The sequence below is a fragment of the Sus scrofa genome, chromosome 14 (genome assembly GCF_054392235.1).
Source record: "Sus scrofa isolate SSC_HxYL_T2T_F1_AM1 chromosome 14, Sscrofa_HxYL_maternal_Yorkshire_Landrace_v2.0, whole genome shotgun sequence".
NCBI classification, from domain to species: Eukaryota; Metazoa; Chordata; class Mammalia; order Artiodactyla; family Suidae; genus Sus; species Sus scrofa.
In genome coordinates, this window is record NC_139396.1 from 36,878,644 (window position 1) to 36,893,256 (window position 14,613).

General features: G+C 40.4%; 1 pseudogene; it reads left to right on the forward strand.

Moving 5' to 3' along the window:
- The first annotated feature begins 1,129 nt into the window (after nucleotides 1-1,129).
- LOC100516110 (small ribosomal subunit protein eS26 pseudogene) lies at nucleotides 1,130-1,485 on the forward strand (annotated as a pseudogene).
- Nucleotides 1,486-14,613: the final 13,128 nt, after the last annotated feature.

Consider the following 14,613-nt stretch of genomic DNA (forward strand, 5'->3'; position numbering starts at 1 on the left):
ATGCCTTCAAAATTATTTGCAGTGATCCAGACTATAGGCTCTACTTTAGAAGGCATAAATATGGAATTAGCAGAAATATTAAAAATATATATTTTAATCTCACTGCGATACTTAGTTTTGCATTTTTTATTCTCTGGATTATAAACTTTATACTCGGGCTTTCATCCAACAAATATTTATATGAGTGTTATCATCCAGTTAACCTTCATAATTACAGATATCCCAAACATACTAAGGGACATGGAAATAAATTTTTAAAAAATACTTCAAATAATCTACAATGCTAATCGGTGGGTTAATTTTATCAGAAATTACAGAATTTTGTAATTCTGTAGAAATTTGCCTAAAGAAAAAAAATCAGCAATATTTGCAGACATCCACTGTGCATATATATATGCATATATTTATATTTGAACAAACAACCATTTAGCCATTTGACAGTTTATTCTGGCACAGGACTGAAGGTCATATGTTTAGCCTCAGTGTGTGACAGATGACTTTCTTTTACAGTCTCTGACAACACCCTTAAAGGATTCCAGCTGTATTGGTCACAAATTTATCATCAGTGACAGAAAAACAAGTCAAAGTACAAGCAGATTGGGCCAATAATATCATGATTTGCATTTGCACGGCAAGTTTTTTAAATTGTGCTTTCCTGTTTCTATTGGTCATGTGCCCAGGTTACGTTGCCACTGCAATCCTAGACCATATAAAGGGCAGACGGGAGAAGGGTGGTTTTCAAGTGGCTCTATGTATAAAATATATTTAGTGTAAATGGCTCCTGGAATTGTCAAAATAAAGCAACTGAAGATGGATGACTCTTGTTCTGGCAAAACCTCATTCTCTCAGAACTCGGCTTAGAAATCTTTTCCTCTGGGAAACTTAGCTAAACTATCCTTCACTTACTCCCGACTGCAAATAATTTCTTACTATTGTGCTACATGAGAACTCTGTACTTTTTGTTCAATGCTTCTATAAACCTGACGCTGCTGTAAAAATTGAAGTCTACTCCGCTTAAAAAAATTGGATTGCAAAAGGGGTCACGATTTAGTTTTACGTTATCAAGCCATATTAAATATTTTCTCGAACATTACAACTGCCATTAGCGCATTTAAACAACTCTCATGTCGCTCTCTCGCGTCTTCGCTTCCAAGATGACCAAGAAACGAAGGAATAATGGCCGTGCCAAAAAGAGCCGCGGCCACGTGCAGCCTATTCGCTGCACCAACTGCGCCCAATGGGTGCCCAAGGCTAAGGCCGTTAAGAAGTTCGTCACACGAGGAGGTCAGGGACATTTCCGAAGCGAGCATTTTCGATGCCTATGGGCTTCCCAAGCTGTATGTGAAACTACATTGTGGCGTGAGTTGTGCCATTCACAGCAAGGTAGTCAGGAGTCGTTCTGGGGAAGCCCAAAAGGGTAGAACACCTCCACTCCGATTTAGACCTGCGGGTGCGTCCCCATGACCTCCACCAAAGTCCATGTAAGGAGCAGAGTGCTTGGAGACTGCAGGAATTCTATCCTTTCAAAAGACAAGAAAATGGAGACCATACTTAAAAAATAAATAAATAAAATAAATTTCAAAAACTCTAATGTCAGCATATTAAGATTCGTTTGGCCAAGCTGCAGTTTGACTGTCTCAGATTCTTTACATTTCTGACACAGTGCCAATAATCATCACTTGGCAAAGCAAGTCTCTCCTCAGGAAACCTTCCCCTACTTCTAAACATACTTTTCTACCTGTCAGCAGCCATCCTCTCCATCTGGTAATGTTTAAAGTACATGTGCATACAAGGAAGGAGTTTCCTGTTTAGTAGAAATAGTATTTATTTGAGGATTCTATATGAAGTTTTTATAACTTGTATATTGAATGCATTACACTAATAGTTTATATTCAGATTATACATTTATATATTATATATATAGACCATGAGAAAGCTCTTTATTTTTTTATTTAAAAAATTTTTTTTATTAAAGTATTCACTCAAATTGACAGTGCCTTGTCTATTTCCTCTCAAGATAAATCTTTAAAAGTTTGCCCCAATAGATACATTCAGCTACTGTGTACCAATACTATTAAACTCAAAGATACTGACATAAATTATTTAAAACTATAATTTATCTAGAATCTCTTATCCTTCCAACAAAAGTTTTTAAGTGCACACTAACTGCGCCAGAATGTGTGTGAGGAATATAACAGAGAACATTCCTACCATTAAAGAATTTACACTTTCTTGTATGAAAGGGGCAATGAACAGACAATTATAATACAGTACAATTATGTCTACGGCAATGAGTAAGTTTAAGATTATGGGTGAGGAGAAACTGTCCACACACCTACTGCTTTTGCTATCAGTCTGAAGATATTGCTGAGTTGAAATAGACTGGATAAGAAACATGGTTAGAAGAGGAAAGAAAAGATGAAGGAAGAGTAAGGATGTCACCACGGTCTCTGACTTGGGGAAGTGGAGACAGGGCACCTGGGCCCAGGACCTGACTCCAGAGCCCATTGGAGGTGAGAAGGGTCAAGTGGTGAAAACAGATGGAATTTCAGGTGCAAGAACGGGGCTTTAGATTTGAGGATGGCCTGCATTTAGATAAAACTGATGCCAGGGAATGAATGTGTACAACCATGGTCTGCATAAGGTGTGAAGACAAGAGAAGGCATTAACATTTAGAAGTAGACGTCAACAGGTTAACACAAGAAGACCTTGCCAAGATCCCTGAAAAGGCGCAAAAATCAGAGAGAGAAAAGTGTAGCATGCCAGCTCAGGAAATGCATGGCATGAAAATGTTTCAAGAGGGAAGAGATAAAGAGAGTCAGGTGGGGCAAAGAAGCAAATATGATCAAGAGCAAACTATGGGTGTGTGCCCAGACTGCGTGCTCTGGGTACTGTTGTCATCGTAAAGGGAAAGTTAAGATGTTTCTGTTCCCCATCTGCACTCTCAGTGCCTAGCCTGGTGTCTACCATCCATTCGCTCATTCAAAAAATATTTATTGAGGGTGGATTATGTCCCAAGAAATGGAATTCTTTCCAAAGAAAAGGTCGGGATACATCAAAGACAAAACAGACCCAAACCCCTACCTTTATGGTGCCTCCCTTCCAGAAGTGGGGAAGACAGGCAGTAAAAAAACAACTGAAGGGGAAGCCAAGTTCTAATTGATTGAAGAATGAACGGGAAGAGATGATTTTAAAAAGATAATGAATATAAACCAATATCAAAATACACTAAATATGACAGCCAATTTTTTTTTTCTAATTCAGCAGAAAAGAACATGGAAAATGTTCTCATGGGATTGATGCTAGTAGAGAAACGAGGACCTGAAAATAGGGAGAAAGAAAGCAGATATATGGTGAGCTAGCATTGCCCTGAAGATGGAAATGACTAGATTTCAAAGTATAGGTGAAGAGAATAGAATTTACGCCAAAGAGGGACTTCCCCTTGTGGCTCAGCGGTAGTGAACCCAACTAATATCCATGAGGATGTAGGTTCAATCCCTGGCCTTCACTCAGTGGGTTAAGGATCCAGCGTTGCTGTGAGCTGTGGTGTAGTTCCCAGATGTGGCTCAGATCCCATGTTGCTGTGGCTGTGGTGTAGGCTGACATCTGTAGCTCTGATTCAACCCCTAGCCTGGGAACTTCCATATGTCACAGGTGTGGCCCTAAAAAGCAAAAAAACAAAACAAAACAAAAAACAAACAAAAGAATTATGCCAAAGAAGCAACTTCGTTAGCATGCTCTGGAAGCAAGGAGGAAGGAAGTCAAGTCACAGGTATGTGGAGAAGAATAGCGGAAATTCCACTTCACACTTTCAGGGAAAGTAAAAGGTCACCTTCTGACAGTGAAAAGGAAAGTATAGCACAAAGTCTTGTCGTTAGAGTTTATGATTTTCGGTCATAGCACCTGGCAGCCTGAACTTGAAAATAGAGAAGCTGGAAAGATTTGCTGTCATAGATCCAGTAGGTGGACAACAGCACTGAGATAATTGGCAAGAAGGGGTTGTGCCCTTTAATGCACTAATGGGTCGTGGGTTCTAGGAAAGAAGAGGAAGAGAGAAAAGCAAGAGGATCTGACAGGCAGGAAAGAGAAAGTCTGAAGATCTGGAGGTGCAAGTGTGAAAGCCTCCAAGAGGCCATAATCATTCATTTTGAATCGTGCAAGCCAAAGTCACCGGAAAAGCTCAAAAATACAAACATCTGACTATTCATGTGAAACACAGTTTTATAGCAGATTTTGCACAAATATTGATTTAACTCTCTCCACCCATATCTTAAATAAATTTCCAATGTTTTATTGAGTTATTAAGATCAATTCGCCAAAAAATTCAGGTAGGGACCAGGAAAGCAGTGGGCTTAATTTGGATTTGCTGAATATAGCAAGGATTTAGAAGCAGAGTTTTGCTTTGTTGGTGTAGGTAAAGTTTTATAGAAAAAGCCGGAAGATGGTTGGACACGGTGATTACATAGGCTCTGTTCATTTGTCAGGACAGAGAATTCAAAGCAGAACTTCAAGAGCAAAGTCAAATGAAGCACAGACATGTGCTAACAAGGGTGGGGATTGGTTTCATACTCTTCAGTCATTCTTTATTTTTTTCCTAGGGCTGCACCCACAGCATATGGAGGTTCCCAGGCTAGGGATCTAATCGGAGCTGTAGCCACTGGCCTACGCCACAGCAACACCAGATCCGAGCCTTGTCTGTGACCTACATCACAGCTCACAGCAATGCCAGATCCTTGACCCACTGAGTGAGGTCAGGGATGGAACCCACAACCTCATGGTTCCTAGTCAGATTCGTTAACCACTGAGCCACGATGGGAACTCCTTCAGTCATTCTTAAAGAGAGAGGAAGACAAGGAAAAGAGCTTGTTTTAGTTTACCCTTAAAAAATAAATTTTTGCAGTTCCTGTCTTGGTGCAGCAGAAACAAATCCAACTACGAAGATCAATTCCCATTGGCCTCGATAAGTGGGTTAAGGATCCAGCGTTGCCATGAGCTATGGTGTAGGTCATAAATGGGGCTCAGATCTGGCGTTGCTGGGCTGTGGTGTAGGCAGGTGTAGCTCCGATTAGACCCCTAGCCTAGGAACCTCCATATGCCTTGGGTGCGGCCCTGAAAGACAAAAGACAAATGAATAAATAAATAAAATAAAATAAAATAAATTTTGTCTTTTAGAGCAGTTTTAGGTTCATAGCAAAAAAAAAAGGCAAAAGGTCCAGAGTTTTCCCTTATACCCTATGTTCCCAAACAGGTATAGCTTCCCTCACTGTCAACCAGAGGCTATGTTTGTTACCTTTGTGAACCTACATTAACTCATCATCAACCCAAACCATAGTTTACATCAGAGTCCACTTGGCCCTGTTACATTTTCAATATGATGGTTATACTGTACTTATGGGGAAAAATGTCCTCACTTATTGACCCAAACCATCATGGATGATGGGGCAGTGTGTTGACTTACTTGCCAATGGTTTTGGGGAAAAAAAAAAAGTCCCTTGTCCTATTTTTGGACATCTAAGTTTGACGTTATTCCAAAATAAAGAGTACTTTAAAAATTCTACCAAGTTTGGGGTTCCCGTCATGGCGCAGTGGTTAACGAATCTGACTAGGAACCATGAGGTTGCGGGTTCAGTCCCTGACCTGGCTCAGTGGGATAACCATCTGGCGTTGCTGTGAGCTGTGGTGTAGGTCGCAGATGCAGCTCGGATCCTGCGTTGCTGTGGTTCTGGCGTAGGCTGGTGGCTACAGCTCTGATTCGACCCCTAGCCTTGGAACCTCCACATGCCACGGGAGCGGCCCAAGAAATGGCAAAAAGACAAAAAAAATAAATAAATAAAAAAATAAAAATTCTACCAAGTTTAATAAAACAAAGAAGAAATAATAATAAAAAAAAACCCTACCAAGTGAACTCACCTATAAATCATAGGCATAACACTGCCGCTTACTAGTACAATGGACAGAGTATACCTCTGCACATAATTGTACTTATAATCGACGGACATATAGTATTTACCGCCACAGCTCATTGGGATTTTTTTTTTCCACTTTCAAAGAATAAATAAACTCAGTGTTTCATAGGGTCCAACGCTATTTCACCAGATGTAGGTACAACCATATATTCCTTGGGAGTAGATTTATCCTATCTTTAGTCTGCAAAGGCAAATTTAGAATTGGTTGTTTATTAGAAAACAAAAACGGATAATTTGTTTCCAAAAAATAGTTGATGTTTGCCATTTACCTCACGCATTTTATTGGGAATGTAAGTCATTAAAATGAAAGAGAGTGAGAGAGAACTAAAGTCTATGGTATGCTACCACTCGCAAATATATTTGCCATTTCTAATGTAGTTGTGTATTTGGTGAAACAGAATGAAATTCGAAAAATTTGCAAAACAACTTAAAAAAAAAAGTTATTAAATCACACTTCTACCTCACATGCCTTTCTCAAATCTAGAACTGTGTTGCCTACCTGATTGTTGGGTCTGGAAATTCTATGAGGTTATTTTGACATGAAGAATTCTTATGGAACTCAGGCTGGCTCCTAGTTTGTGGTAACTGTCTCGCCTCCCTAAAATCTCAAAAATAATTGGCACAATGGTCCAGCATAAAAGTGTGCTGGAGATGGACCTCAAAGTCATCCCACTACGATTCTGGAAATACCATGCTAACTCTTCCCCAGCCTCACTCCCTCATCCTCATCTTGTCTTTGAAAAAAAACAGCCTTTTGGAGTTCCCGTTGTGGCTTAGTGGAAATGAATCTGACTAGTATCCATGAGGACTCAGGTTCAATCCCTGGCCTCCCTGGTTAAGGATCTGGCATTGCCAATGCACTGTGGTGTAGGTTGCAGACACAGCTCGGATCCCACATTGCTGTGGCTGTGCTGTAGGCCAGCAGCTACAGCTCCGATGCAACCCCCTAGTCTAGGAACCTCCATATGTCTCAGGTACAGCCCTAAAAAGACATAAAAAAGAAAAAAAGTGGTTTGTGTTTTTCTGGTCTTCTGGTACTTGTCACATCTCCCTCCAAGGTTATCCTCAGCAGCAATTCAATCGCAAAAGAAAATGCTTCAGGAGTTCCCGTCGTGGCACAGTGGTTAACGAATCCGACTAGGAACCAAGAGGTTTCGGGTTCGGTCCCTGCCCTTGCTCAGTGGGTTGACGATCTGGCGTTGCCGTGAGCTGTGGTGTAGGTTGCAGATGCGGCTCAGATCTCACGTTGCTGTAGCTCTGGCGTAGGCTGGAGGCTACAGCTCCAATCTCACCCCTAGTCTGGGAATCTCCATATGCCGCGGGAGCGGCCCAAGAAATAGCAAAAAGACAAGAAAAAAAAAAAAAATGCTTCAAAGCTGAAGAATGTCATTTGTTTGGATTAATAATTAGCTCATTTAAAAACTATCCTATTAGGATTTCCTACATCCAAATATGAAGTGTTCCTAAGGAGCCAGTAAGGAAAGCAGTAAGATGTTCCTGGACAGGGGGCAGACGACATAAGCTTAGATTCACTTACTCATTCAACTAAAAAGATGGCCATCTTTCTTTTCAAATTAGTACTCATAAGAGTCACCAATTTTAGTTGTAAAGCAGAACTTTATTACTGCAAGCCTCACAAGTATTTCCAATAATATTGCTTTATCTTGATTTCTAGTTGTGGGACTTTTTTGTATTTTCTCAGAATTTTCCATAATCTCTGGCTTTGGAAGGAAGAATTCTAATTTCAGCAGTTCTTTCTTTGGCCAACATGCACACTAGACGCCAAATTGATTATAAAGCCTCAGTATACAAATGAGTTCTTCCTTTTGGATTAGAACACAACACAGTTGCACTTTTCCATTTTGGCTTCATCTCTCTTCAGAGACTCAAAATGTCAATGAAGTCAAGTATTTTTCACACGCTTTGCTCTTTCTGTTGGGGAAAAAAAAATCCGCCACCCCCATCCTCACAGAATCTCCCCCTCTGTGCCAGTGCAGCCCACCTGCTCTACTCACAGCCCCTAGGGAGTAGGTTGTTTAAAGGCAGGGCTCATTTTTTCATTTTTTCAAATCCTCACCACCAGGTGCCAGATGCTCACTCCAAGTGGGAGCGGTAATGTTAAGTTAAATGGAACTGACTATACCTTCCGATTTACCCAAGCTAGATAGCAGGATGTAACATATAAAATTTCAACTGTGCCTATAAGCGTCCACTCCCCTTGTCCCTGCTCTCACATCTACCTCTTTAACACAAGGGATACCTTCCCTGCTGTCTGGTGAAGTCCTGCCTGCCATCTCCCCAGTACCCAGTGACAGGTGAGAGCTAGTTTACCTACTTCTGCTTCATTTAAATGAAAACTCAATTCCAAAGTAGAGGGAAAGCAAGCCCTAGCATATTTACACAAAACTTGACATCCTTAAAAGACAGCTTCAGTGTCAGTATTCAGTTGAAGAGTCTAATCGAGTTCTCTAGATATGTCTAAATATATTTGAAAATACAATAAAACAAACTGCAACATTTTAAGGGGTTTCTGGAAAAATACACTTGCCTAACTTCAATTATTTATGGCTTTTGTGAGTCAGAGCAAATGCAAGGGTAGAGGGCTGCTCTGATCAGATAAAGCTCCAGAAGTTCCTGCGTGTTCCCAGATCGATGAAAGAATGTTCATGAAATGTACTCAATACATTATAAAGCACTTAACTATTATTTTTAAGTCATCTGGAGAAAGCCAGTTCATAAATATAAGACAGTTCCAGGTCAAGGGCAATAACTTGAATACTTTTTTTTTTTCAATCTAAAGTTAGCCTAGTTGTCCCCATTGAAATAAATGTGTCTGTTCATAGACCTCTGTCATAAAGATGGCCAGTCCAGAGTCCATAGCCTAACATACACTATTTGTTAGTGTTCTTGATCCAAGATAACAGAGGCACACATTGCAAATTTCAAAGTATTAGCAAATGCTATACCCAGCCCTCCTAGTTTTTTCCTTCAAATGATTTCGACTGTGATGTTATAAAGCATCGCTGATCTTCACCAATATTTCAAGAGCAGAGTGCCCGTGGTAAGAGGGGTGGTCAGGAGGGAGTCTCTGCAGCCTGTGTTCCTGGCTCCGCCCTCTTCTGTCCCAATCTCCACCCGGGCTTCTCCCATCCCCGACCTTAAGGGACTCTGTACCTACACATGCAGACGCTCCAAACTGAGGAAGAAGATCCCATGCCAGGCGGTTCTTCCCTGCCCTACTCCCATTCTTCATTTCCTGTTTTCAAGGAATTCTAAGTCTGGCTTAGAGACGGTATGGGAGGAGGAGAGGAGAGAGGGAGGGGAGGAGGGAGGCCTGGCTGGGGAGGAGCTCTCGTGTCTCCTCAAGCCCCAACCTTAAGGAAAACTTAAGGAGTCGCTTTGCAAATGCCCACAGCGATCATTCACATCAGCCCACACGAGGGGAGGGCAAGTTCTCCTGAATTCAAGTCAGGGATTCTAGACGTTTTTAAATCTGGTCCTCTGTTACATATTCTAACTCTCAGAACCAAAAACAGATTCACTGATGAGTGTTTTTCCACCTTAATTTATAAAGGCTATTAAATTGACTGCCTTAAAAACCCTAATAATTTACAAAATATGGCTAACACATATTTTAAAAGTTTCTAGGAGTTCCCATGTGGCTCAGCTCATGTCAATAGTCCCATTTCCCCAAATGTCACTAGTATCCATGAAGATTCAGGTTTGATCCCTGGCCCCACTCAGTGGGTTAAGGTTCCAGCATTGCTGTGAGCTGTAGTGTAGGTCACAGATGTGGCTGGAATCTGGCATTGCTGTGGCTGTGGTGAAGGCCTGCAGCTGCAGCTCCAATTTGACCCCTAGCCTGGGAACTTTCATATGCCACAGGTATGGCCCTAAACAGGAAAAAAAAAAAAAATCACTATTCAATCCCGGCAAAAAGTACTGCTCAACTACTATTATCTCAAAGATAAAAAGTTTAATTTAAAAAAAATGAAAAGAAGTACCACTCAGGAGTCAGCCATACATTGAGTCAAAGCCACCTCCTTCAATTTTCTAGATAAGTGACCTTGGCCAAATTCCCTAACCTCCCCAAACCTGTTTTCCTCATCTGTAAAATGGCCACAATAATAACTACCTCACAGTTTGGTTGTGAATAATAAATGCAATTACGCATGTACAGTGCTTAGTGACAATAGCGTGTATGTAACATTTGCTATGTGCCAGTAACTGGCCTAAACACATGACTTCTATTTATTTAACTTGGTACAGTCTTCACAACAACTTTATGAAATAGTTCCTATCATCATCTTCATTTTACTGATGAAGAAGCTGAGTTCAGAGAAGTTAAGTCAGTTGCCTAAGGTCACACAGCCAGTAGGTGGTGGAGCTGGATTCCAGAGGTTGTGCATTTAGCCTTTGTGGGACACCCGCCTCTGAGTAAATACCCAATTCTGCAATTGCATTCAGAAAAAATAATCCCTTTTAATTTGACTGTTAATTCATTTTGTTTTTATTTTAAGAGAACTTTGGACAACAAACTAAATAACACCTATAAATGCTTTCACAAAATTACATGAGTGATGGTTTGTTTCAGATTAATTAATTTTAGCTAAGAATTGTTTTTAATTACACAAGTTACATTAAAGATAGAATTACAGAGTCAATGTAAATGAAATTAGATGATTAATGATCACAGAAGCTGAGAAAGGTATATCAAAAAAAAAAAACAGGGAGGAGTGGGGGATTTGTCTACTGGGTAAAGAGCACTTTTTAAAAATTTCATACATATTTTATCTTTTAAAAGAGTTATGAAACATTTCAAATACATGAATAGAGAAAATAGCAAAATGAGCAAGCAAAAACCAGGTACTCAAGGCTCATCTTAACATAATTTGGGAAAATTCCCATCCAGGGATTGAATCCACGCCACCACAGCCACCCAAGGTGCTGCAGTAATAACACCAGGTCCTTAATCCACTGTGCCACAAGAGAACTCCTTTTTTGAATGAGCATCTTAAAGGTAATTCTAGACATATGTGTATAAACTTCCTAATTTAACTCTAAGACACTTGTACATAAACACAATGTTATTAGCACATCTAACAAGAATGTAATTTCTTAAAATTATCCAATACTGTCAATAGTCCCGTTTCCCCAAATGTCATAAACATCTTTTTTACTAAAGAGCACTTTTTTGATTTTCAAATATACTATACATAATGTCCTGTTTACTATAAAATATAAAATTTACAAACACTCTTTTTCAAAAATACCACACCCATGTATTTTTTTCCAATCTTACTTTTAATTTGTGTTACAAGGTAATCCCAATAGATGGGAATTCTCGCCATCTAGTTCAAATTTTCCTTGTTCTCTCAAACACATGGCTCATATTTATCTGCACTTTTCTGCATTCAATGTGTTTTAAGCACGCCCTTTGGGTGACCCTGAACTAGATGCAAATGACACAGCTCTCCTTGAAGACACTCAGAGTTAGGCAGGTAAGTACAATAATGTGGTAGAGTTTCCACTGTAGACTTCTCCAGCTGAGTAAGAAGACAGGAGGCGACTAGACTCAGGTGAGCAGATATTGCATGGCAAAGGCCTGAGCTTGGACGGTGGCGGGGTGGGGGGGAGTTTTTTAATTAATTAATTAATTTCATTGAAGTATAGTTGATTTATAATGTGTTAGTTTCAGGTGTACATCACCGTGATCCAGTTATATTCTTTTTAGAATTTAGGATTTAGGTTGTAAAAAGGTATTGACTATAGTTCCCTGTGCTGTACAATAGGTCCTTGTTGATTTTTTATTTTACATACACTAGTGTGTGTCTATTAGTCCCAGACTTCTAATTTATGCCTCACCACATTACCCCTTTGGTAGCTATGAGTTTGTTTTCTACGTCTATGGGTCTGCTTCTGTTTTGTAAACATGTTCATTTATTATTTTTATTTATTTATTTATTTATTTATTTATTTATTTATTTATTTTTAGGGCCGCAACTGTGGCATATGGAAGTTCCCAGGCAAAGGGTCCAACTGGAGCTGCAGCTGCCGCCTACGCCACAGCCACAGCAATGCCAGATCCAAGTTGCATCTTCGACCTACACCACAGCTTGCAGCCTTAACTCACTGAGTGAGGCCAGGGATGGAAACCATATCCTCATGGATATTAGCTGGATTCTTAACCTGCTAAGCTACAATGGGAACTCCTGTATTGTTTAGATTCTGTATATATGATATCATATGATATTTGTCTGTCTGACCTACTTCACTTAGTATGATAATCTCTAGGCCCATACCATGTCACTGCAGATGGCATTATTTCACTCTTTTTTATAGCTGAGTAATATTCCAGTGCATATATACACACATCTTTCTGTATGTGAGGGAAGATGCTTACCTACAGACTACTTGACGCAGGGCTGTCTGAGGGAAGCAACCAGGTCTTTTTAGCGTTAAGCAGACGTTCCTGAACTTGAGGGCACATCGGAAACACAGGGAAAGCAGATTAAACAGTAGACCTGTAAAGTCAGAATCTCAGTGGGGTAGGTTCTAACTGTAAAGCAGGACTACAAGAAAGATACAGGGTACAGAATGCCTCCAACGCCATGCCATGGAGCTGAAGCATATTAAGGGTTTTAAACATAAGAGTGTCTATAAACATGATCAGAACTGTGTTTTAGAACTTTTACTGGGAGGAGTATGGATACTGCTGTGGATTAAGAAATCTGGGGGCAAAGAAGTAATTTCGAAGTCTAACTACTATTGTCACAGGAGAAAGTAGAAGAGTCTGAACAAAGGGAGTGACCATGGAAACCAAGGGGAAGGAAAGGGATTAGGGCTTCCAACTGTGTCCTAGATCCCAGGGCTTCTTTTGTACTAAGAAAACTGTTTCTCACATTTTTCTCTATCTCATATGCATTATTTAGTAATAATCCAGAAGTAAATAGTTAGAACTAATATTGTTATTACTTTGTGCCTGGCACTGTCATAGTACTTCATGTGTATTACATAATTTTAATGTCACCAAAGTCTTATGAGAACTGCTATAAGGAATCTGAAGCCCAGGGTTGAAGCAACTTACCCAAGGCAGAGCAGAGAAAGGAGATCCAAACCTGCTTTGTCTGAATCCACAGCGGATGCCTCACCTGTCACCCACCCACCCTCTTACTATTTCCTGATCTCCCGTTCTCATGCTCATTGACTTTGAACCTGAATCATTATGCCTCCTTTCTTAAAAGAAAATCCTTATTTGCCTGCTAATCTTTCCAACTGCCATCCAGTCTATTGCTTTCCGTGTCATGTTGGTCTTGAACTCCTGCAATACTTGTTTTCTCACTGTATATTTTTCCTTCAATTTTTTTAATAATAATTTTTATTTTTTCCATTATAGCTGGTTCAATTTCAGTCATTTGGTTTCTGCACCATCCAAATTTACTGACAGGGATTACTGTTCTGAATTAGTCAAAGTATTTCCTGATCCTTCTTTCCCTGTGCTCATCAGGGTCCTTTGTATTACTAACTACTCCTTTATTCTTGAAACTTTTGTCCTCATGTGCACTGCAACACTTTGCTTTCCCAACAGGTCCCTCTGTCCTTCTAGCAGCTACTTCTCTGGCTCTTATGTTAGTTCTTTCCTGATAAAGAAAAACGGTTCTCTTTCTTCTTCTATGTTCCATGCATGCCCCTAGAGGTCAGGTTTTTGTTTGCTTCCTTTTTTTTTTTTTCTCAATCTTTGCTGTTTCCTTTCAATATGAAGTCTTTTGCTTCAGTGGTTTACTGACATGTATTTCACACAGCCTCCTGGAACATGGAAAATGCCTGCACTGCCAAGCCAGTTCCCTCATCTGCTGCCCACTGTGAGCGGCAAAGCAGTACACAAAGGATTCATTCTGCTCTTTAAGCTTTTTGCCTGACCCCCATCTCTGCAAGTGCTTAGACTTTTTTGATCATGAAAATAAATGCCAAGCAGACATTAAATTTACAGACTTAAAATTGAAGCCAGCCGGTGTTAACATGAGAGACAGAGAGACTAGGCCAGCTAAACGCATCTCAGTGCACAGCTCAAGCTCAAGTTCCTGGATGACCGGGAACCTCTGTCCCATACTTAACTCGGAGCCTCCAGAACTAGTATGACTCAACGAACAAGCATTCCATTGAACCAGCAGCTCACCAGGCTGGCAGCAACTCTGGAAGTCCTCTGCTAGCAGTGATGACAGTTCTTGCTGGGTTCTCTCAGGATGACCCATAGTTGACACTGATCTGAAACATCAGTGCCAACAAGACTCCTCAAATTCCGGAGCTTTCTGTTCAGAGCACAGTGTGCTTTTCATCTCCAATATCTACACAGTATTGTCCAAAGCACAGTTAAGAGGGGGAACAAAACAAAACAAAGATGTCAGTTACCTCTGCTCCCTCCAACCCCGCCCCATGGGCCAGGAGATGGGCATTCAGACAAAAAATTGTACCGAGACAAAAGAGCAACATCCCTAAAATTGTGCTTTCCTGTTTGTTTGTTTTTGTTTTTGAGGGATGCTGGGGTTAGGGGGAGGACCTGGGCGCAAGGGAGGAGTCCAAGCTCCCAAACCTCTCCTCTATCCTCCTTTTACAGGTAGGGGGTCTTCAGTGAACTGAAGGGAATGCT